Raw genomic sequence first — 24,343 nt, forward strand, 5'->3', positions numbered from 1 at the left:
CAAAGACCTGCCTCTTGAAACTGGGTGGGAGCTATAAAGGAGGTGGAGGTGAGAAGCGAGCCGAGGGAGAGAGGGCCCGGTGTGGCCCACTGAGGAGCCTGAACTCCATCAATGTTATAAGCAAGGGACTCAGGTGATCACCTTGGCCCCTCAGGAGGAGGAGTGTGCTGTGGTGTGGGAGATGGGCAGGGGTGGGGTGGGAGAACACGGCAAGGTCATTTGCAAAGACTTGCTTATTCTGCAAAATCCAGCTCACAAACTCACCTCTTTTGCTTTAAAAAACGTTAAATTGTATTTTCTGTGCTGTTTAAAGAACTTGAGCTTTACTACCACTTTCTTTTCTCTAACCTAGACCAGTAATTGTTTTTCAAAGCCTCAAGCCCTTGTATTTAAGAAAAGTCATGGCATCTTAATTTGGTGGTAAGATTCTAATGACACATCTAGAGCAAATAGTTTGTAAAGCACAAAAACCAGTCTGTGGCCAAACATTTTATATTGGAGGCAGTTGAATAATAAACTAGGTTAAAAAGAAGGTATGCTATGAGGATTGTAGAAATAAAAATTGTCTCTGTCTTTAACATGGCTCTTTATCTGGTTTACTATAATGGATGCGATCTGTTTTCTGCCTACAGGTGACCACACTCCCAACTGTTGTTCACTTTCTGGCTCAGTGCTTAGTTGTGCTTGGCAACCAATACTGCTAGAGGAAGAAGGTGAGTATATGATCACAGAGAAGATTAAGAGAAGGTTCAGAAAGGATTTCCTCACACATATTTAAAGCATGGAAAAATGCAGCTGTTTCACCAAACGCACAAGAACTCAGTCTTCCCTTGCAAAATAGCCCCTCAAAGCCCAAAGCAATTATGAAGGACCCTGGGATTCCAAAGAACAGGTTGAAAAAATCCGGTTTGGTTACAGGGAATCACGGATTACTGTGATTTATTTTGTTCCCCAACTGCAAAAATTCTCCCAGGCTCTTTATTCTAGCTGTCAGTAGTTGTGCTATTAAAAATTTTTACACACACACACACACACACACACACACACACACAAACACACACAGATTTATTTATACAAGTGTATATGTACCTTTAATATACTAAGGTATGTAAATAATTAAATGCCAGTTTTGAAATGTCAACACGCCACTGTGAAGATTAGTTTGTTTTTTCCTTGTCAATGAAGCTGGAGAATCCCTAGAATTCTCTTCATTCCTGTTGTTCTTAGTGCCTGCAAGACCTTTAAAATATAATCATTACTATTTAAAAGTGTAATAATACCAGTAAGGAAATAGAAAGATCATATCCATACAAAGTATCAGGCATCACTTGGCTCAGGAAAGAAATGATCTTTAGCACTGTGTAGCAGGGTCCATGGTTTCAGCAAGGGCCTTTATAAGACAGTCTTACCACCACTTAATCAAGAAGCACTGAGCATCTACTTTGTATCCTGCACTGTAGGGACAAAGTGGAATATAGGGACATTGTAGTAGTCACCTACAAGGAACGGACATGCGTCTCATGGAGAAGATACATGCCAGCAATGACTACAGAGTAGGACCATAGTCTATTCTCCACATCACCGTATTCCCTGTTCATATTACATACTGAAATAATTACTGCATTAGCCAATAAAGACAGACTAGGGCCATACAGAATGAAGTTACTGGTCTTGTGGTGATACCTCCGACCCCCTTCCTGCATTATGAATCTCTCCCCTTGCTTTCGATCATTCCCGTCATCAGACAAACAGGGCCTCGGCTTGGTCCTAGGCCTTCTGCTTACTCTTCTAATTCATCCAGTCACCGTCTGTATGCTAACAGCTCTAGAATTTCTATCTTCCTCACTGCCTTTTATAGGAGTTCTAGACTTGTAGAGTCAACTGGCACCCTGACACTGCCTTGTGAGAGTCTTGCAGGCACCTCAAACTTAACAAGTCCTAAACTTCACTGCTGCATTTCCCCCACGTTGAATCTCCATAAATCATACAGGTCCCACCACCTAGTTCTCAGGTCAGACACAGGACTCACTCTTAATTCTTTACTCCTCACATAAAACCATCAGCAAATCCTTTTATATCTATTTCCAAACATATCTTAAATCCATCTACTTCTTTCCATTCCAGTTCAAGTTACCATCTTTCACCTGGTCTATTACATTCATTTCTTTTTTTTCCTCTTACGTTTTTATTTGTTCATTTAAGTCATCCCTACACCCAACGTGGGGCTCAGACTCACAACCCCGAGATCAAGAGTTGCAGGCTCCTTCTGACTGAGCCAGCCAGGTGCCCCTACATTCATTTCTTAATTTTTACTTCCACTCTTGCTGTTCTTCAGTCTACTCTCCACATAGTAGCCAGAGCGATCTTAATATGTTTAGCTCATATACATCAGTTCCTTCCTTGAAGATCTTTAATGGCTTCCCAGTGCAATTCGTCTAAAATCTAAGCTCTTTCACATGGCCTACCAGGTCCCGGGCACCTCTCTAGTTCCCCTTCACGCCCCTCTACCCTTACTCACTATGCTCCAGCCAAACCATTCTAAGTCCAATATCTCCGGTGTGCCAAGCTCTTCTTCATGCTTCCGGACTCACACACACTGGTTCCTTGGACTAGCATGCTCTTGACTCCAGCCCCTTCCGGTGGCTGATGCGTTCACCTCCTTAGGTCCCAGCTTATTTGTTACCTCCTCAAAAAGGCCTTTTCTGATTACCCATCAAAATACCCACCCATCCCCACCACATACACACACACACACACACACACACGCACACACACACACCATTTGGTATCACAGCATCCCATTTGTGTCCCTTAGAGCAATTGTTTAGTCTATCTCACCCACTCCATGAAGTCAAGAAATGAATTTTTCTTATCACGTATTCATCAGCATCTAGCACAGTGCTTACATTCTAAGAGGAATCTGTAAATACTTGTTAAATGAATGAGAGAAATGAAGGATGGATGTGAATTTGGGCGGCCAGGAAAGATGTCATGGTGGTTGTGGTACATGAGTTGGTCCCTATAATAAAGCTGGGGGTGGAGGACACGCAGAGGGACAACACACACGAGGGAATGGAAGTGGGAATGAACAGGGGAGACGATCGGACCAGCTGACAGTGAAGGTAACAGCTTCACCAAAATAGTCATTTGAGTAATAGAATGAAATTGAAAAGAGAAGGAAAGAAGGATGGCCTCAAAAGCCAAGAAAGGAAATCTCAATTTGATGTGGGAAGCAATAGAAACCACTCTTCGGTCTTGATCAGGGGAATTACATGATAAGACAATTACTGTATAAAATAGGTCTGGCAGGGGCATGCAGAATGGATTGAAGCAAGGGGCAGCCCAAAACCTGGGGAAGCTGATTGGTGGCATGCACAAGTCCTCCAGCGTTGAGGAGGTGAGGCTGCTGGCAAAGAAGAGTGAAGGATGGGGCCAAGAGAGCTGTGAGGGAGGAATAATAGATCAAAATTAGTATTGAAATTAAAGAGGAATAATTGCACAATCCTGAATTCAAGATAAAAAAATAAGCAAAAAATATATGGAATTAGGAGCAAAACTGAAACTCTTTACCCAATAAACGATAACTCCCCATTTTCCCCTTCCTCCAGCCCTGGCAACCTCCATTCTATTCTCTGTCTCTATGAATTTGACTACTCTAAGTACCTCATATAGGTGGAAACATATGGTATTTGTCCTTTTATGACTGGCTTATTTCATTTAGCGTGATGTCCTCAAGGTCCGTCCATGTAGTAGCATGTGTCAGAGTTCCTTCCTTTTTCAGGCTGCATAATACTCCATTGCATGTATACAACACATTTTGTTTATCCATTCGTCAGTCTATGGACACGCAGATTACTTCTACGTTTTTCTGTGGTGACTCATGCTGCTATAAACATGGGTGTACAAATATCTATTTGAGTCCCTGCCTTCCCTTCCTTTCTCCTTAACTTTTTTCCTTAAACTTCTTTTAGTTTGTTTAACTTCTTTTCTCTTTTGACTTCTTTAACTACAGAGGTGGAACTGCTGGATCATATGGCAATTCTAAGCTTAAATTTTTAAGGAACTGCCAATACAGTTTCCCACAGTGGCTATAACATTTTACACTCCCACTAGGAATGTACAAGGATTCTACAGTTTCAACATCCCTGTCAATACTTGTTATTTTCTGGGTTTTTAATTTTAATTTTATTTTTTAAAAGATTTTATTTTTAAGTAACTGCTACACCCAACATGGGACTCGAAATTACAACCCAAGATCATGAGTCGCATGCTCTACTGACTGAGCCAGCCAGGTGCCCTGGGTTTTTTAAATAATAGCCATCCTTATGGGTGTGAGTGGTATCTCATTGTGGTTTTGATTTGCATTTCCCCGATGACTAGTGATATTAAGCATCTTTTCATGTGCTTATGGGCCATTTGTATATCTTCTTTGGAGAAATGTCTATTTAAGTCCTTTGCCCATTTTTGAATTGCCCATTCTGTTTGTGTGTGTGCATGTGTTTGTGCACCGAATTGTAAGAGCTCTTTATATATTCTGGATAGCAATCCCTCACCAGAAATATGATTTGTAAACATTTTCTCCCATTCCATGGGCTGCCTTTTTACTCTGTTGATATCTTTGATACACAAAAGTTTTAAAATTTTGATGAAGTTTAACTTGTCTATTTTGTCTTTTCTTGCCTGTGCTTTTGGTGTTGTATCCAATAAATAATTCCCAAATCCAATGTCATAAAGCTTTTCTTTTTTTTTTCTTTAAATTCAACTGACCAACATATAGTACATCATTAGTTTCAAATGTAGAGTTCAGTAGTTCATCAATTGCATATAACACCCAGTGCTCATTACATCACATGCCCTCCTTAATGCCCGTCACATAATTACCCCATCCCCCCACCCACCTCCCCTCCAGAACGCTCAGTTTCTTTCCCATAGTTAAGAGTCTCATGCTTTGTCTCCCTCTCTGATTTCTTCCCATTCCATTTTGCCCTCCCTTGCTCTATGATTCTCTGTGCTATTTCTTATATTCCTTATTTGAGTGAAACCATATGATAATTGTCTTTCTCTGATTGACTTATTTCATTCAGCATAATACCCTTCTAGTTCCATCCACGTCAATGTAAATGGCAAGATTTCATCCTTTCTGATGGCTGAGTAATATTCTGTTGTATATATGTGTGTGTGTGTTGTGTGTGTGTGTGTGTGTGTGTACATATCACATCTTTATCCATTCATCTGTCGATGGTCATTTCAGCTCTTTCTATTGTTTGGCTATTGTGGACATTGCTGCTATAAACATTGGGGTGCAGGTGCCCCTTCGGATCATTACATTTGTATCTTTGGAGTAAATACCTAGTAGTGCAATTGCTGGGTCTTAAGGTAGCTCTATTCTTAGCTTCTTGAGGAACTTCATACTGTTTTCGAGAGTGGCTGTACCACCTTGCCTTCCCACCAACACTGTAGGAGGGCTCCCCTTTCTCTACAACCTCACCAACATTTGTTGTTTCCTGACTTGTTAATTTTAGCCATTCTGACTGGTGTGAGGAGGTATCTCATTGTGGTTTTGATTTGTATTTCCCTGATGCTGTGATATTGAGCATTTTTCAATGTGTCTGTTGGCCATTTGGATGTCTTCTTGGCAGAAATGTCTGTTCGTGTCTTCTGCCCACTTCTTGACTGGATTATTTGTTTTTTTGGGTGTTGAGTTTGATAAGTTCTTATAGATCTTGGATACTTGCCCTTTATCTGGTATGTCATATGCAAATATCTTCTCCCATTCCATAGGTTGACTTTTACTCTTGTTGACTGTTTCCTTTGTTGTGCAAAAGATTTTTGTCTTGATGAAGTCCTAATAGTTCATTTATGCTTTCGTTTCCCTTGCCTTTGGAGATATGTCTAGCAGGAAGTTGGTGAGGCCAAGGTTGAAGAGGTTGCACCTGCGTTCTCCTCTAGGATTTCGATGGATTCCTGTCTCACACTGAGGTCTTTCATCCATTTGGAGCTTATCTTTGTGTATGGTATAGGAAAATGGTCCAGTTTCATTCTTCTACTTGTGGCTGTCCAATCTTCCCAACACCATTTGTTGAAGAGACTGTCTTTTTTCCATTGGACATTCTTTCCTGTTTCGTCAAAGATTAGTTGACCATAGACTTGAGGGTCCATTTCTGGGTTCTCTATTCTGTTCCATTGATCTCTGTGTCTGTTTTTATGCCAGTACCATACTGTCTTGATGATTACAGCTTTGTGATAGAGCTTGAAGTCCGGAATTGTGATGCCACCAGCTTTGGTTTTCTTTTTCAACATTCCTCTGGCTATTTGGGGTCTTTTGTGGTTCCATACAAATTTTAGGATTATTTGTTCCAGCTCTGCAAAAAATGTTCATGGTATTTTGATAAGGAATGCACTGAATGTGTAGATTGCTCTGCATAGCATAGACATTTTAACATTTATTCTTCCAATCCAGAGCATGGAATGTTTTTCCATTTCTTTGTGTCTTTCTCAATTTCTTTCATAAGTGTTCTGTAGTTTTTAGAGTATAGGTCCTTTCCTCTTTGGTTAGGTTTATTCCTAAGTATCTTATGGTTTTGGGTGCAGTTGAAAATAGGATCAATTCCTTAATTTCTCTTTCTTCTGTCTCATTGTTAGTGTACAGAAATGCAATTGATTTCTGTGTGTTGATTTTATATCCTGCCACATTGCTAAATTCCTGTATGAGTTCTAGCCATTTTGGGGTGGAGTCTTTGGGTTTTCCACATAAAGTATCATATCATCTGCAAAGAGTGAGAGTTTGACTTCTTCTTTGCCGATTTGAATGCCTTTGATTTCTTTTTGTTGTCTGATTGCTGGTGCTGGGACTTCTCTTACTATGTTGAACAATAATGGTGAGAGTGGGCATCCCTGTCGTGTTCTGACCTTAGGGGAAAAGCTCTCAGTTTTTCCCCATTGAGAATGATATTCAGGGGCACCTGGATAGATCAGCTGGTTCAGTGACTGCCTTTGGCTCAGGTCATAATCCCAGGGTCCTGGGATCCAGCCCTGCATCAGGCTCCCTGCTCAGTGGGAGCCTGCTTCTCCCTCTCCTCCTCCCGCTGCTTGTGTTTGCTCTCTCTCTCTGTCAAATAAATGAATAAAATCTTTTTTTTTTTTAAGGGAATGATATTTGCTGTGGGCTTCTCATATATGGCTTTTATGATATTGAGGTATATTCCCTCTATCCCTACACTGTGGAGAGTTTTAATCAAGAAAGGATGCTGTATTTTGTCAAATGCTTTTTCTGCATCAATTGAGAGGATCATATGGTTCTTGTCCTTTCTTTTATTAATGTGATGTATCACGTTGATTGATTTGTGAAAGTTGAACCACCTTGCAGTGCAGGAATAAATCCCATTTGGTCATGGTGACTAATCCTTTTAATGTACTGTTGGATCCTATTGGCTAGTATCTTGGCGAGAATTTTTCCATCCATGTTCATCAGGGATATTGGTCTGTAATTCAGCTTTTTTGGTGGGCTCTTTGGTGCAGGGATCAAGGTAATGCTGGCCTCATAGAACAAGTTTGGAAGTTTTCTTTACATTTCTGTTTTTTTTATTTTTATTGTTATGTTAATCACCATACATTACATCATTAGCTTTTGATGTAGTGTTCCATGATTCATTGTTTGTGCATAACACCCAGTGCTCCACACAGAATGTGCCCTCTTTAATACCCATCACCAGGCTAACCCATCCCCCCACCCCCTCCCCTCTAGAACACTCAGTTTGTTTTTCAGAGTCCATCGTCTCTCATGGTTCATCTCCCCCTCCAACTTACTCTCCTTCATTCTTCCCCTCCTGCTATCTTCTTCTTCTTTTTTTTCTTAACATATATTGCATTATTTGTTTCAGAGGTACAGATCTGTGATTCAACAGTCTTGCACAATTCACAGCGCTCACCATAGCACATACCCTCCCCAATGTCTATCACCCAGCCACCCCCTCCCTCCCACCCTCCACCACTCCAGCAACCCTCAGTTTGTTTCCTGAGATTAAGAATTCCTCATATCAGTGAGGTCATATGATACATGTCTTTCTCTGATTGACTTATTTCACTCAGCATAACACCCTCCAGTTCCATCCACATCGTTGCAAATGGCAAGATCTCATTCCTTTTGATGGCTGCATAATATTCCATTGTGTATATCTACCACATCTTCTTTATCCATTCATCTGTCGATGGACATCTTGGCTCTTTCCACAGTTGGCTATTGTGGACATTGCTGCTATAAACATTGGGGTGCACGTACCCCTTCGGATCCCTACATTTGTATCTTTGTGGTAAATACCCAGTAGTCCAATTGCTGGATCATATGGTAGCTCTATTTTCAACTGTTTGAGGAACCTCCATACTGTTTTCCAGAGGGGTTGCACCGGGTTGCATTCCCACCAACAGTGTAGGAGGGTTCCCCTTTCTCCACATCCCCGCCAACATCTGTCATTTCCTGACTTGTTCATTTTAGCCATTCTGACTGATGTGAGGTGGTATCTCATTGAGGTTTTGATTTGGATTTCCCTGATGCCGAACGATGTTGAGCACTTTTTCATGTGTCTGTTGGCCATTTGGATGTCTTCTTTGGAAAAATGTCTGTTCGTGTCTTCTGCCCATTTCTTGATTGGATTATTTGTTCTTTGGGTGTTGAGTTTGATAAGTTCTTTATAGATTTTGGATACTAGCCCTTTATCTGATATGTCATTTGCAAATATTTTCTCCCATTCTGTCGGTTGTCCTTTGGTTTTGTGGACTGTTTCTTTTGCTGTGCAAAAGCTTTTTATCTTGATGAAATCCCAATACTTCATTTTTGCCCTTGCTTCCCTTGCCTTTGGCGATGTTTCTAGGAAAAAGTTCCTGTGGCTGAGGTCGAAGAGGTTGCTGCCTGTGTTCTCCTTTAGGATTTTGATGGACTCCTGTCTCACGTTTAGGTCTTTCAACCACTTGGAGTCTATTTTTGTGTGTGGTATAAGGAAATGGTCCAGTTTCATTCTTCTACATGTGGCTGTCCAATTTACCCAACACCATTTGTTGAAGAGACTGTCTTTTTGCCATTGGACATTCTTTCCTGCTTTTTCAAAGATTAGTTCACCATAGAGTTGAGGGTCGATTTCTGGGCTCTCGATTCTGTTCCATTGATCTATGTGTCTGTTTTTGTGCCAGTACCATACTGTCTTGATGATGACAGCTTTGTAATAGAGCTGGAAGTCCGGAATTGTGATGCCACCGGCTTTGCTTTTCTTTTTCAATATTCCTCTGGCTATTCGGGCTCTCTTCTGGTTCCATACAAATTTTAGGATTATTTGTTCCATTTCTTTGAAAAAAGTGGATGGTATTTTGATGGGGATTGCATTGAATGTGTAGATTGCTCTAGGTAGCATTGACATCTTCACAATGTTTGTTCTTCCAATCCATGAGCATGGAACGTTTTTCCATTTCTTTGTGTCTTCTTCAATTTCTTTCATGAGTATTTTATAGTTTTCTGAGTACAGATCCTTTGCCTCCTTGGTTAAATTTATTCCTAGGTATCTTATGGTTTTGGGTGCAATTGTAAATGGGATCGACTCCTTGATTTGTCTCTCTTCTGTCTTGTTGTTGGTGTTTAGGAATGCCACTGATTTCTGTGCACTGATTTTATATCCTGCTACTTTACTGAATTCCTGTATGAGTTCTAGCAGTTTTGGGGTGGAGTCTTTTGGGTTTTCCACATACAGTATCATATCATCTGCAAAGAGTGAGAGTTTGACTTCCTCTTTGCCGATTTGGATGCCTTTGATTTCTTTTTGTTGTCTGATTGCTGTGGCTAGGACTTCTAATACTATGTTGAATAGCAGTGGTGATAGTGGACATCCCTGCTGCGTTCCTGACCTTAGGGGAAATGCTCTCAGCCTTTCCCCATTGAGAATGATATTCGCGGTAGGTTTTTCATAGATGGCTTTTATGATATTGAGGTATGTACCCTCTATCCCTATACTCTGAAGAGTTTTGATCAAGAAAGGATGCTGTACTTTGTCAAATGCTTTTTCTGCATCTATTGAGAGGATCATATGATTCTTGTTCTTTCTTTTGTTAATGTATTGTATCACGTTGATTGATTTGCGGATGTTGAACCAAACTTGCAGCCCAGGGATAAATCCCACTTGGTCATGGTGAATAATCCTTTTAATGTACTGTTGGATCCTATTGGCTAGTATTTTGGTGAGAATTTTTGCATCCATGTTCATCAAGGATATTGGTCTGTAATTCTCCTTTTTGATGGGGTCTTTGTCTGGTTTTGGGATCAAGGTAATGGTGGCCTCATAAAATGAGTTTGGAAGTTTTCCTTCCATTTCTATTTTTTGGAACAGTTTCAGGAGAATAGGTATTAATTCTTCTTTAAATGTTTGGTAGAATTCCCCTGGGAAGCCATCTGGCCCTGGGCTTTTGTTTCTTGGGAGATTTTTGATGACTGCTTCAATTTCCTTAGTGGTTATAGGTCTGTTCACGTTTTCTATTTCTTCCTGGTTCAATTTTGGTAGTTGATACATTTCTAGGAATGCACCCATTTCTTCCAGGTTATCTAATTTGATGGCATAGAGTTGCTCATAATATGTTCTTATAATTGTTTGTATTTCTTTGGTGTTGGTTGTGATCTCTCCTCTTTCATTCATGATTTTGTGGATTTGGGTCATTTCTCTTTTCTTTTTGATACGTCTGGCCAGGGGTTTATCAATCTTGTTAATTCTTTCAAAGAACCAGCTCCTAGTTTCATTGATCTGTTCTACTGTTCTTTTGGTTTCTAGTTCATTGATTTCTGCTCCGATCTTTATGATTTCTCTTCTCCTGCTGGGTTTAGGCTTTATTTGCTGTTTTTTCTCTAGCTCCTTTAGGTGTAGGGTTAGGTTGTGTATTTGAGACCTTTCCTGTTTCTTGAGAAAGGCTTGTATTGCTATATACTTTCCTCTTAGGACTGCCTTTGCTGTATCCCAAAGATTTTGAACAGTTGTGTTTTCATTTTCATTGGTTTCCATGAATTTTTAAAATTCTTTAATTTCCTGGTTGACCCATTCATTCTTTAGTAGGATGCTCTTTAGCCTCCATGTATTTGAGTTCTTTCCGACTTTCCTCTTGTGATTGAGTTCTAGTTTCAAAGCATTGTGGTCTGAAAATATGCAGGGAATGATCCCAATCTTTTGATACCGGTTGAGACCTGATTTGTGACCTAGGATGTGATCTATTCTGGAGAATGTTCCATGGGCACTAGAGAAGAATGTGTATTCCATTGCTTTGGGATGGAATGTTCTGAATATGTCTGTGAAGTCCATTTGGTCCAGTGTGTCACTTAAAGTCTTTATATCCTTGTTGATCTTTTGCTTTGATGATCTGTCCATTTCAGTCAGGGGGGTGTTAAAGTCCCCCACTATTATTGTCTTTTTCTCAATGTGTTTCTTTGATTTTGTTATTAATTTCCTTATAAAATTGGCTGCTCCCATGTTAGGGGCATAGATATTTACAATTGTTAGATCTTCTTGTTGGATAGACCCTTTAAGTAAGATATAGTGTCCTTCATCTCTTATTACAGTCTTTGGTTTAAAATCTAATTTTTCTGATATAAGGATTGCCACCCCAGCTTTCTTTTGGTGTCCATTAGCATGGTAAATGGTTTTCCACCCCCTCACTTTCAATGTGGGGGTGTCTTTGGGTCTAAAATGAGTCTCTTGCAGACAGCATATTGATGGATCTTGTTTTTTAATCCAATCCGATAGCCTGTGTCTTTTGATTGGGGCATTTAGCCCATTTACATTCAGAGTAACTGTTGAAAGATATGAATTTAGTGCCATTGTATTGCCTGTAAGGTGACTGTGACTGTATATTGTCTGTGTTCCTTTCTGATCTATGCTGCTTTTAGGGTCTCTCTTTGCTTAGGGGACCCCTTTCAATATTTCTCGGAGGGCTGGTTTCGTGTTTGCAAATTCCTTTAGTTTCTGTTTGTCCTGGAAGCTTTTTATCTCTCCTTCTATTTTCAATGACAGCCTAGCTGGATATAGTATTCTTGGCTGCATATTTTTCTCGTTTAGTGCTCTGAAGATATCTTGCCAGTCCTTTCTGGCCTGCCAGGTCTCTGTGGATAGGTCTGTTGCCAATCTAATGTTTCTACCATTTTAGGTTACATATCTCTTCTCCCGAGCTGCTTTCAGGATTTTCTCTTTGTCTCTGAGACTCGTAAGTTTTACTATTAGATGTCGGGGTATTGACCTATTTTTATTGATTTTGAGAGGGGTTCTCTGTGCCTCCTGGATTTTGATGCCTGTTTCCTTCCCCACATTAGGGAAGTTCTCTGCTATAATTTGCTCCAATATACCTTCTGCCCCTCTCCTCTTTCTTCTTCTTCTGGGATCCCAATTATTCTAATGTTGTTTCGTCTTATCGTATCGCTTATCTCTCGAATTCTGCCCTCATGATCCTGTAGTTGTTTCTCTCTCTTTTTCTCAGCCTCTTTATTTTCCATCATTTGGTCTTCTATATTGCTGATTCTCTCTTCTGCCTCATTTATCCTAGCAGTTAGTGCCCCCATTTTTGATTGCACCTCATTAATAGCTTTTTTGATTTCGACTTGGTTAGATTTTAGTTCTTTTATTTCTCCAGAAAGGGTTTCTCTAATAACTTCCACGCTTTTTTCAAGCCCAGCTAGTATCTTTAAAGTCATGATTCTGAACTCTAGGTCCGACATCGTACTAATATCCGTATTGAGTAGAAAAGAGAAAGGATCCAAGTTAATAAAATCATGAATGAAAGAGGAGAGATCATGACCAACACCAAGGAAATACAAACAATTATAACAGAATATTAGGAGCAAGTATACATCAACAAGTTAGGCAATCTGGAAGAAATGGATGCATTCCTGGAAAAATGTAAACTACCAAAACTGAAACAGGAAGAAATAGAAAACCTGAACAGACCCATACCCAGCAAGGAAATTGAAGCAGTAATCAAAAATCTCCCAACAAACAGGAGCCCAGGGCCAGAAGGCTTCCCAGGGGAATTCTACCAAACATTTAAAGAAAAACTAATATCTATACTTCTGAAGCTGTTTCAAAAACAGAAATGTAGGGGCGGAGCAAGATGGTGGAGGAGTAGGAGACCTGGATTTCGTCTGGTCTCAGGAATTCAGCTGAATAGGGATCAAACCATTCTGAACACCTACGACCTCAACAGGAGACTGAAGAAGAGAGTAGCAACAACTCTCTGAACAGAGAAGCGACCACTTACTGGAAGGTAGGACGTGTGGAGAAGTGAATCCGAGGCAATATTCAGGAGGATAGACAGCGGGGGAGGGGCCTCCGTCAGCCGCCTCTGGCAAGTGATAGAGCAGCAGAGCACAAAATTGGAACTTTTAGAAGTCGGCTCCGCTGAGGGACATCACTCCAGTGGCTAAGCTGGGGGTGGAACCCTTGCGGGACAGTGTGGTCTCAGGACCCTCGGGGTCAAGAAAGACCGGGGGTGCCTGAGTGTAGCAGAGCTCCCAGGTGTCGGTGGGGAAGCGGGCTGCCGAGACGGAGCCGAGGCGCGGGCTCTCAGCTCGGGGTTGCCATAAACTGTGATCCGCGGCACGGTCGGGCCACTGCTCCTCCAGCGGGGACCCAACAAGCAGCAGAGCCGGGAGACTCCCCTTCCTCCCCTGGGAGGAGCAGCGCGGGAGCGCACCACAGGAATCTGCTGGGTTTGGAGACTCCACACGGGGTCAGGAGCCAGAGATAGAAACACTCGGTCACAGGCCAGGTGAGCACGGAGTGCGGCCAGAGACCGGGGACACGGGAGTGACTGCTTTTCTCTGGGCTCTCTCTCAGCTTACAGGATCCCCCTTAATATTTTAATATTTCTTGCAAGGCTGGTTCAGTGATCACAAATTCTTTTAGTTTCTGTTTGTCCTGGAAGCTCTTTATCTCTCCTTCCATTATGAAAGACATCTTTGCTGGATAAAGTATTCTTGGCTGCATGTTTCTCTCATTTAGTACCCTGAACATATCATGTCAGTCCTTTTCTGGCCTGCCAGGTCTCTGTGGATAGATCTGCTGCCAGTTTAATGTTTCCACCTTTGTAGGTTAAGGACCTCTTGTCTCCAGTTGCTTTCAGGATTTTCTCATTATCTCTGAGATTTGCAAGCTTCAGTATTATATGTCAGGTGTTGATCTATTTTTATTGACTTTGAGGGGGGTTCTCTCTGCCTCCTGGACTTGAATGCCTGTCCCCTTCCCCAGATTAGGGAAGTTTTCAGCTATGATTCGCTCCAATATACTTTCTGTCCCTCTCTCTCTCTTTCCTCTTCCTCTGGGACCCCAATTATTCTAATATTGTTTTGCTTTATGGTATCACTGATTTCTCAAAGCCTCCCCTCATGACCCCGTAGTTGTTTTTCTCTCTTTTCCTCGGATTCCTTACTTTCCACCATTTTGTCTTCTATGTCACTGACTCTCTCTTCTGCCTCATTTACCCTAGCTGTTAGTCCATTTTAGCTTGCATCTCAGTTAAAGCACTTTAAATTTTAGCCTGGTTAGATTTTAGTTCTTTTATTTCTGCACTAAGATCCTCTAGTATCCTTTATGATTTTTCAATCCTGGCTAGTATCTTTATAATCATTCATTTGAATTCCAAGTCCGACATCTTACTTATATCATATCAATTAAATCTATGGCAGAGAGTATTACCTCTGGTTCTTTCTTTTGTTGTGAATTTCTCCTTCTAGTCATTTTGTTCAGAGAAGAACAGATGAACAAGAGAACTTAATCAAAAATATCAACTGTGACCCCAGTGAAATATACACTAGACAAATCAGAAGAGATGAAAAACCAAGAAAGAAAAAAAGGGAAAAGGGAATATAATCTAACAGGTGGACAAAGCAGGGTGATACACTTGGCCCTGGGTGTACCTTGGTCTGTTTGTTAGAAGACACTAGATCCCAAAATTGTAAAGAAAGAAAAACTTATTTTTTTAAATCTTTTATTTATTTTAGAGAGTGAGAAAGAGAGAAATTGAGCACAAGTGGGGGGAGGGGCAGAGAGAGAGGGAGAAGCAGGCTCCCTGCTTAGCAGGGAGTCCAACACAAGGCTCAATCCCAGGACCCAAAGATCACAACCTGAGCCAAAAGCAGAGGCTTAACTGAGCCACCCAGTCACCACAAGAAAGAAAAACATATACATATATACAAAATAAAACCGAATATAGTGGAAGGAAGTAAAAAATGAAGAATATATCTATAAAATATAAATGTAAAAATGAAAATTAAAAAAGGACTTAAAAAAAGAGTTGAAAAAATAAGAAACAAGTTGAAGAGAAAAAAAGAAAAAGAAAATTTTTAAACTGAAAGACTAAGAATCATGAGAAAAAAACCTCAAATTCTATATACTATTTTCCCCTAGTGCTGGAGTTTTTCAGTTCTGTGTGATCCATAAACTTGGTATTAGCCTGATGTTCCTGCTGGTCTTCTGCGGGTGGGGCTGTTGCCCTGATTCTCAGGTGTCTTTGCCTGGGTGGAGTGGTACCGCCTTTGCCAGGGGGCCAGGCTCAGTGTAAGCTGCTTCCCCGATTGCTCTATGTGGCTTTTGTTCCCTGAAGGCTTTTCACACCTCTTTAGAGGATGAAAATTAAAATGGCTGCACCGTGATCTCCAACCCCGGAGCTGAAAGATCGTGACCCCCCACCTCAGTGTGCCCTCAGGGAAAAGTAATCACTTTTGTGTGTGCCAAACTGTGGACTCCTGCAGTTCACACCCATGTGGATCCTCTCAGGGGAAGGAGGGGAGTCTCACTGTGGTTCTGCTGCTTGCTGGGCTCATGCTTGTCACCCAGTTATGCTGGGGTTCATGGTTATGGCAACACCGAGCTGAGAGCCCACTCCTGGGCTCGCTGATTGTAGCCAGCGTCGCCGCCCCAATGCTTGGGAACACTCAGGCACCCTGGATCTTTCTGTGACCCCAGGGATCCTGAGACCACACTGTCCCATCTAGGATTCCACCCTGCTTTGCCACCTGAGCACCTTTTAGGCAGGGAGGTCCCTGACCAGAGCAGACTTCTAAAAGTTCTGATTTTGTGCTCTGCTGCTCTATCACTTTCCAGTAGCCGGAAAGGAGGCTCCCTCCCCCCTCCGCAATTTGTCTTCCCATATATCCACTCAGATTCACATCTCTGCACCTTCTATCTTTTAAAAAATGATTGCTTTTCTATTTGTAGAATTGCAGCAATTCTTTTCTTAGATCTAAGGTTGAATTCACAGGTGTTCAGAATGATTTGATAGATAACTAGCCGAATCGAGGGACCAGATGAAATGTGGGTTACCTATTCTTCTGCCATCTTCCCTCCTCTCCATGAAGCTTTTCTACTATGTTTTCTTCTAAGAGTTTTATAGTTAGAGCTAATCTTTAGATTGACATCAATTCAGTAATTTGTTAATTTTTAAATGTACTTTCACAATCACTTATAAGTCTATTATCATCCAGCTCACATTTTACATCTAACTATTAAGTAACTGATTCTTTCATTTATTTTTTTGTCAGAATGTACAAAGCTAGGAACTATGTATATGGCAGCAAACTGGTCAGGCATGGTCGCATCCTGTCCTCACCACACTCATAGTCTACTAAAGAAGTCAGACATTGAACAAGTGATTACAAACACAGGTATGACACGACTAAAGACAAAGAAGTTGCCAACATGAAGACTGAGAAACATAGACTAACTGGAAAGACTTATCAAATTTCTTGGGAATATTTGATTCACTGGTCTATTAACCCAAAGAGAAAAGAGACAGTTTCACTAATTATTGATTCCAAACGCTGATTACTACTTTCTTTCCTAAATGCTCACAGACTTCTACTTATTTAAGAGTTCACTCTAGACGCTACTGGGGACAAAGAGCTCTTGGTCTTCAGATTTTGGAGTCTCTCATTTTATGGGTTTTGAAATACCAGGACCACATTTGCGTTTGTATTTTGGCCCTCTGAGACTAAAAATCCAAAAGTATCCTAACTTCTCGACTATTCCCTGAGGTAACATCTAGAACTTCTTTATCTACCTCAGGGCATTATGCATCTGTACATGAAGATCTGACCTCATGAACAACAACCAGGTGCTATGTGCTCATCTGTCTAAGGTTTTCATCCATCCCAACAATGTTTGGCCTTTTTTGGCTTGAAGATTGGTTCCCTTCTTAGGAAAGACTAGGGAAGAGAGAAGGATCTAGAGTTAAATGGTTTCATTTTGTTGCTCCTCTCTTAAATCCTTTTCCCCAGATACTGGGCCTATTTTTCACTTCTTGTTTTCTCATTTTCTCAGAATGAGCTCTCTGCCACACCTGATCCAAGCCTCTGGTATCATGGGTAAAAATTGGGGAAGTTGGGAAGCCAGTGCTCATTGGAGTGGAGGAAGTGCTAAGTATGAAGGGATGATACAGCATCTACGTGCAGACAGTTGGACATAAGGGCAGGGGAGTGAGAGGTTTGGAATAGCTATAGAAATGTGAATTCCTCCACATGGAGACAAGTATGGATTATCTCTCCATGGAAGTGAGAGAAGAGAGAACTAAGTGGAGGAAGAAAAACTAAGTCATGAAGGACTGACACAGTCAGAAGGGGTGGAAGAAGTTCCAGCAAAAGAAACTGAAATTCATAGCATAGGAAGAAACCTTAGAAATGACCCTAGCCCACCCCTCTCATGTAACTGCTGGGGAACTGGTTGTCCAGATAAAGAATCCGTCACGGGGGTAGCTACAAAAGTATAGAGTTACATCAATCCCGAGGAGTTGGAAGAGTGGCTTTCAAGAAATAGGAGGGTGGTTCACAGGGCCAAATACTACTGAGAAATCAAGGAAGGTTGAGGACACCAAGAATGGCTCTCAAAATTGATCAACTGATGCTTTAGTCTCTTGGAGGGCATTTCTGGTAAAGAAATAGAAGGCAGATTGCCAGGGAAAAGGGTCTGGGTATGAAAAGGACAGGAGACACTGAATTATACTCACTCAGTAGGTTTGACAGTACTAGGCAAGAGAAAGAGGATGACAGCTAAAAGGAAAACAGATGAAGTTTAAGATAATGGAAATATTATTATTTTAACACAGGAAGAAAGGAACCAATTGAATGGGAGGGATTGAGGATACAGGAGAACTCATGCCATCCTTGGCAGGAAGATCACAAGAAGCAGGTGAAGAACCACAACACAGGTGGAGGTAAGCTTTGGAGAAAGCTTTGGTAAAAAGGAAGGCGGTACCACATGTGCTGAAGGAGACAAAGCAAAGGGAAAGCAACATCCCAGAGGAGAGATGTGGGGATATGGGGAGAAAATCAAGTTGACCCCAAGGTCAAAGGTGGGAGTCTAAGTCCTGCCTCTGCCTCTTGCTGGTTCATTGACTTCGATCTCTCTGAGCCAGCTGCTTTACATTTCAGTGTCACTGAGTTTTTGTGAGATGGATATCAGATAACATATGTGCATATGCCTAGTACAACCTGAGTTATCAGAACATTTTTGAGATTCACCCCAGGGCTTGCAATGCAGAGATCTGAAATGGCTGTTCTAGAGAGCAAATTCGAAAGCTTCACGGATGTGCTGGCTGGGCAGTAAGAAGGTTCTAGCTGGAGATGGAAACTGTTTCTTCTTTCAGAACGGGAGACTCAGGGAGCCCTCTCGCTGCCCTCCTGGGCGCTGAAAGGCAGCACAGAAAAACCTTAGAGAAAGCTGCACCAGAGTGGAAACTGTAAGATGGGATGGTGGTAGCAACAGCAAGAAGGTGTTTTCAAGAGCTATTATTCCCTGGCGCCTCCAAGTCCATCTGGCCCAATGTGGTGGACTTTTAAAGGGTTATAGTGAGGTCACCATATTCTCAGGCACTTCCCTCTTCCTTCTTTAAAGTTCAGAATCATCAAATTAGAGGACCAAACCCCATCCCTGACCACATGAAAAGAAAAATGAGGCCTGCCTCTGACTGTTCACAGGGAATGAAAGATGTTATGGAATCATAGAGCCGTAGATTCTCAGGGTGGGGAAAGACTTTAAAAGCCATTTATTCCAGCCCCCTGGATGGTGTATGACCCTTTAAAATACTCTAGCTAAAGGCCAGCGTCAGCTCAAAAATCCTTCCGCGACAGGAATCTTCTGAGGTAAGCCCAATTCATCTATGACCATCTCGGATTATTTCACAGATTTTCCTTATATTATGATCTAAAGTCTATATGTCCCTGTAGCCTACATACTGGTCTGAGTGTGGTCCTCGGGGCCCACATAAATAAAATATTTGATATGTCCTCAGCCCCTTTGATCCCTCCCCCTTGATGGTCCTTCTCCAGTTGGCATGTTTGTTTATTTCTGCTAGCAAGTTTGGCTCCCAGATCTGAGCATAGTTCTCTGAGCTGTTGCAGGATGGAACAGGACCATCACCTCCTTCATTCCAGGCATCATAGCACATTTAGAATTTCGAGGAACACATCATACTGTTGATTCACACCTAACAAATTGCTCACGATAACCCTTATCCTGTTGTGGGCAATTGATTTTTTAGATCAAGAACTTTGTATTTATTCCCAGTAAGTTTCATCTCATAATATTTGCCCAGGATTAAAAAAAAAAAAAGATATTAGCATGAACATATCAAATAGACCTATCATTTATTCACTCACTCTTTCAGTCATTCAATAAGGTATTCCTCCCAGTTTTGTATCTTTAGTAAGTATATCCAGCCCGCACTCCCTGGTTATTCAGTTGCATTTTTCCTCAAGCTATTGAAAAACATGTCCAAACGGGCAGAGGCCTACTGTACAACACAAAACACTTCCCTGAAAAATGACTGACCACTGAATTAGTTACTTTATTAGTTCAGCAAATACATTCAATGAATATGTATTGAGACCCCACTATGTGCCAAGTCATGATCTACGTGCTGGAGAAACGTCCAGCAGTGAACAAGCCAGACAAGGTTCCTGCTGATTACAGAGGAGGAGACATAGGATAAGACAAATAAAAACAAAAAATAATACTAGCTGACATTTATTGAGCATTTCCTACGTACCAGGCGTTGTTCCAAACACTGTACATGTTTGCTCTTCACAAAGTCTTGCGAGGTAAATACTATTCTTCCCATTTTCTAGATCAAGTGTACTGAGACGCAGAGGAGTTAAGTCACTTGCTCAAGATCACACGGATCCTATAGGATGGAGCATCAGCCTAGGCAGTCTGGCTACAGAGCCCGTGTGTTAACCATCGGGCTTCTGTTGTAGCTCTACAAAAGCAAATGCTAAATTAAACATACACATAAACACCAAGGAAATATCCCGTATGAGAGAAAGTCACATTTAAGCTGAAGCCTGAATGACAAGCAGGAGCCAATGTCTCAACATCTGAGGGGAGAACAAGAGGTAGGGGATGAGGTTGGAGGGGTGGTCAGGGGTCCTGTCTCGTGGGGCCTTGTGGATTAGGTAGTACTAAGGATTTGGGCTATAGGAATTCAACCAGTTATGAATACACCTAGTTGTTTCAGTATCCAACCTACACGTACCCATCTTGTCCACAAATATACTGTGAACCATACCCTTTCCCTACCACTGATGCAGGACTCCCTCTTCACACTCTGACCAGGTCCCTTTCAGCTGTCACCATCACTGTGGCACAGCAAGACGCACTCTGGATGCCCAGTGAGGACTCAGAACCCAGTAGAGCTCCTCTGTGCTATGTGACCTTGGCCAAGTCACAGCCTCTCTGCTCTTTCAGTTTCCGGGGATTTTTCCCATCGCTCTGCAATGTTACCTCACTCCCAGAACAGAACCACTAAGGTATTGAGCTTACGGGGACACTTTGACTTAGGGAGCAAGCACTCAACCTTTCCCCTTCCCGACTCTTCCATCCTCGTCTCCACCAGGTCCAGGTAAGCTGTATCGAACTTGATGCATCTGGCTTCAGTTACTAACAGCCCCAGGGACGGCTCTCTCATCTCCCAGAAGCCCTGCTGGTTTGACCCCATCAAGTTCTACTTACCCAAGTGTTATACAACCCTCCCCTTAATTACACACTCAATCAGTCCCTTCCGAGCTCAGCAATTTGTGGTCTCTGGGCATCCCCCAGCTGCTTCTCTAGACGTAGCTCCCAGGCTGGGCCTTGGCAAGCCTCTGAAACACCGACTGGGTTTCTAAGGCCACAGTGCCCAGAGTTGAAAGGCTCGCTGCTATTTCACACTCTATTTCCTTCCAAATTAATTCTCTGATGAATACTGTCCTTTGCAGTGATTCAATGCGGGCTATTTCCTTACATCTCTCCTTTACCTTTGAGACTTTTAATCTCTCTCGAGTCCAGATTTTCCTCTGTGGAAAGCCTGCCTCAGAGAAAAATGCCCTGCTTTCCTAACCGGTATAAACAGCCCCACCACCACTGGCCCCAACTTCATGGCACTCATCCTTTCCTGGCTTACCTAGGTTATCCCTTTGATGTCAAAGCACACACCTGCCTTCTCTAAAAATCTCGGCACCCCAAGGAATGACTCAAACTTCTGGGCATATGGCGAGCCATGAATTCTAGTTTCCTTAAGGCCCGAACATATGAAGATGCAGATTCAAAGTTTGTACTTGAGCAGCTAACATGTTCCACATCTTTCATATAGTTATTTTGCTTTCACTCTCTACCAGTTGCCCCACACCCCACCCCCCCCCACTCACAGAGAGCATCATCATCCTCATCATACAGATGAAGAGAGGCTCTGCGATGTTAAGCGATGTTAAGTCCGAGGTCACAGGGCCCAGGAAAGTGTAAGGCTGGAATCCAAAGCCCTGCCTCTTTACTCCAAGGTAGATGGCTTCTTTCAACCATCTCACAATGGTTGGCCTAAGCTCCCCTAAAATAGGCACCAGGATCTTATTACCAATGTCACACTATCTAGGACTGGGTGCCCATGCATCAGGAACCCTCAGAAGAGCACTCAGAACACTGCCTGAGAAACACTTAGAAGAGGCTTTTTGAGCAATAACATGAGCAATGCCTTACATTTGTATAGCACTTTTCTCTTCATATTATTAAGTGCATGACATACCTAATCTATGAGAACCCTGGGATAGTTCTGTGAAGGAGCCACTATATCAGAGCCTCATTTCACAAATGAGGATATACAGGCTTATTAATGGGAAGTTAACGGACTTACCCAAAGTCACACAGATAGTACATACAGAGGTAGGACTTGAACTCACAGCCTGTGACTTCAAGACCAGTGCTCTCTCAAGTTCTGATATTAGTTTGGATCTTTGCTTCCAAAATGGGGATTTGGGCCATGCCACCCCCCTCACCCCAGCTCCAACCTTCAGGGAAGCTTACATTTCTTTCTTTTTTTTTTTTTTTAAAGATTTTATTTATTTTGAAAGAGAGAAAAAGGGCGAGCATGAGCAGGGGGAAGGGCAAGCAGACTCCCTGCTGAGCCGGGAGCCCGATGCGGGACTCGACCCCAGGACTCCAGGATCATGACCTGAGCCGAAGGCAGACGCCCAACCAACTGAGCCACGCAGGTGCCCCTCACATTTCAAAAGCCAGGTGGAGAAAAAGGAGTCCTGGGAAGACCAGCCGTTTATTGAGGATAGTGCTTTTCAGCTCCCTCTCTAGCCACCCTTAGACAGGGCCCAGGTTCCTAGAGGCTGGCAGGATGGACTGGGAGGGTCAGGACTGCGAAGCCAGTCCCCTCGGCCACTAGAGGGCAGGGTCTGAACAGGGCACACAGCCCTCTTCCTAGAGAACTTCCCATCCAGGCAAAGGGACTCCCGTTTTCTCTAGCAGCCTCAGGGTACACAGGGAACCACAGCTTTAGCCCCAAGGTTGAAGAATATTACCTCCCTGGCATAGAGTAAACAAAATCGTTGCTCCTAACTCCTCCTAGCCTCCTTTGCAGGTAGATGGACAGCGCCCCAGAGGATTCCAGCTGAGGAGAAGGAGTGTCGGGTACCACTTGCAAAGACCTGAGTTGCTCACAATAAATACAAACAGGTCAGCATGCCAGGTCCCGGTGCTCTGAGGACTGGGAGTGGGACACTATGGGGACTCTCTCTTCCTCCTTCTCTGTAGGGGGCTCCTTCAGAGTTTTGAACACCTGGCTGTCGTTTGAACCATCTACATGATACTATTAAAGGGGACTCAGCACATAACAGTGACTGGCCTGGCCTAAAGACAGTTATTTCATCTCAGTGCCTGCCAGAGCCAAGAGCTCTGTGAGTAAGATAAGCCATGCAGCCCTCGGGAGGATCTGTCAGGTAAATTCCTGCTGAAGTCAATCTACCCAAACAAGCCCGGGTATGTGGGAGAAGAGTAACCACTCTACTCTATCCTGGGAGGCCCTAACTTTGGCCATCCAAGGAGAGACCCACTCTGTAAATCCTTCTAACCTTAACAGCACAGCAGTCATTTTAAGAACATTAAGAGAAAGGAGTCAAGGCCAAGGGCAGGTTAAGAATTTATGAAGTGCTTTTCACATCCATCCTCAGGAGAGATTGTCAGGTAGGCAAATATTAACATCCCTGTTTAATAGCTGGAAGAACATAAGTCCAGAGACGTTAAGTGACTTGCCCACAGCCACATAACTGGTGAGCAGGGAGCCAAGGTTCCGAGGTACACACAGGCACGCTCCCCCTGGTGCGGGGTGAGAGAGGACGCAACTGTCGGCAGAGAGGAAAGCCGGAAAGTGCACTCCCCAAGTTCCCCACCAGGGGACGAAACCTGTCACAGCTCAGGATTTACAGGGCAGAAATAGCAAAAGGGCACAAAAGACTCTCTGAAGGCCAATACATTTACTCAATTAATTCTCACAACAATCCTCATTAGTAGTATTAACCACCTCATCTTACATGAGAGGAAAAACAGGCTCAGAAAACCCCGACCGGGGGGATACAAAGCAGCACAGGGTAGCGCCAGAATTGGAAACCAGGCTTCCCCCTGGTGGTGAGCGGGGAAGAGTGCACTGAAGCTGCCTCGGTACCCGGCAAAGGGAGTTCAGAATCCATTCAATAAATCTTTTCTTTCTTTTTCTTTTTTATTATGTTATGTTAATCACCATATATTACATCATTAGTTTTTGATGTAATGTTCCATGATTCATTGTTTGCGTATAACAGCCAGTGCTCCATGCAGAACATGCCCTCTTTAATACCCATCACCAGGCTAACCCGTTCCCCCACCCCCTCTCCTCTAGAACCCTGTTTGTTTCTCAGAGTCCATCGTCTCTCATGGCTCGTCTCCCCCTCCGATTTCCCCCCCTTCATTCCTCCCCTCCTGCTATCTTTTTTTTTTTTTAACATATAATGTATTATTTGTTTCAGAAGTACAGATCTGTGATTCAACAG

General features: G+C 42.5%; 1 long non-coding RNA gene across 3 annotated transcripts in view; it reads left to right on the forward strand.

The window, feature by feature from the left end:
* LOC113911521 overlaps positions 1–24,343 on the forward strand; it is a 42,696-nt gene that overhangs the window by 283 nt on the left and 18,070 nt on the right. For 2 of the 3 annotated variants that reach the window (XR_003516509.1, XR_003516511.1), the window contains exons 2-3: positions 633–713; positions 18,109–18,216. This is a non-coding gene — a long non-coding RNA (uncharacterized LOC113911521). Of the gene's footprint in view, positions 1–632; positions 714–18,108; positions 18,217–22,899; positions 23,031–24,343 lie in introns of those variants that run through there. The other variant, XR_003516512.1, reaches the window with a different exon arrangement.

The sequence above is a fragment of the Zalophus californianus genome, chromosome 4 (genome assembly GCF_009762305.2).
Source record: "Zalophus californianus isolate mZalCal1 chromosome 4, mZalCal1.pri.v2, whole genome shotgun sequence".
In the NCBI taxonomy this organism is placed as follows: Eukaryota; Metazoa; Chordata; class Mammalia; order Carnivora; family Otariidae; genus Zalophus; species Zalophus californianus.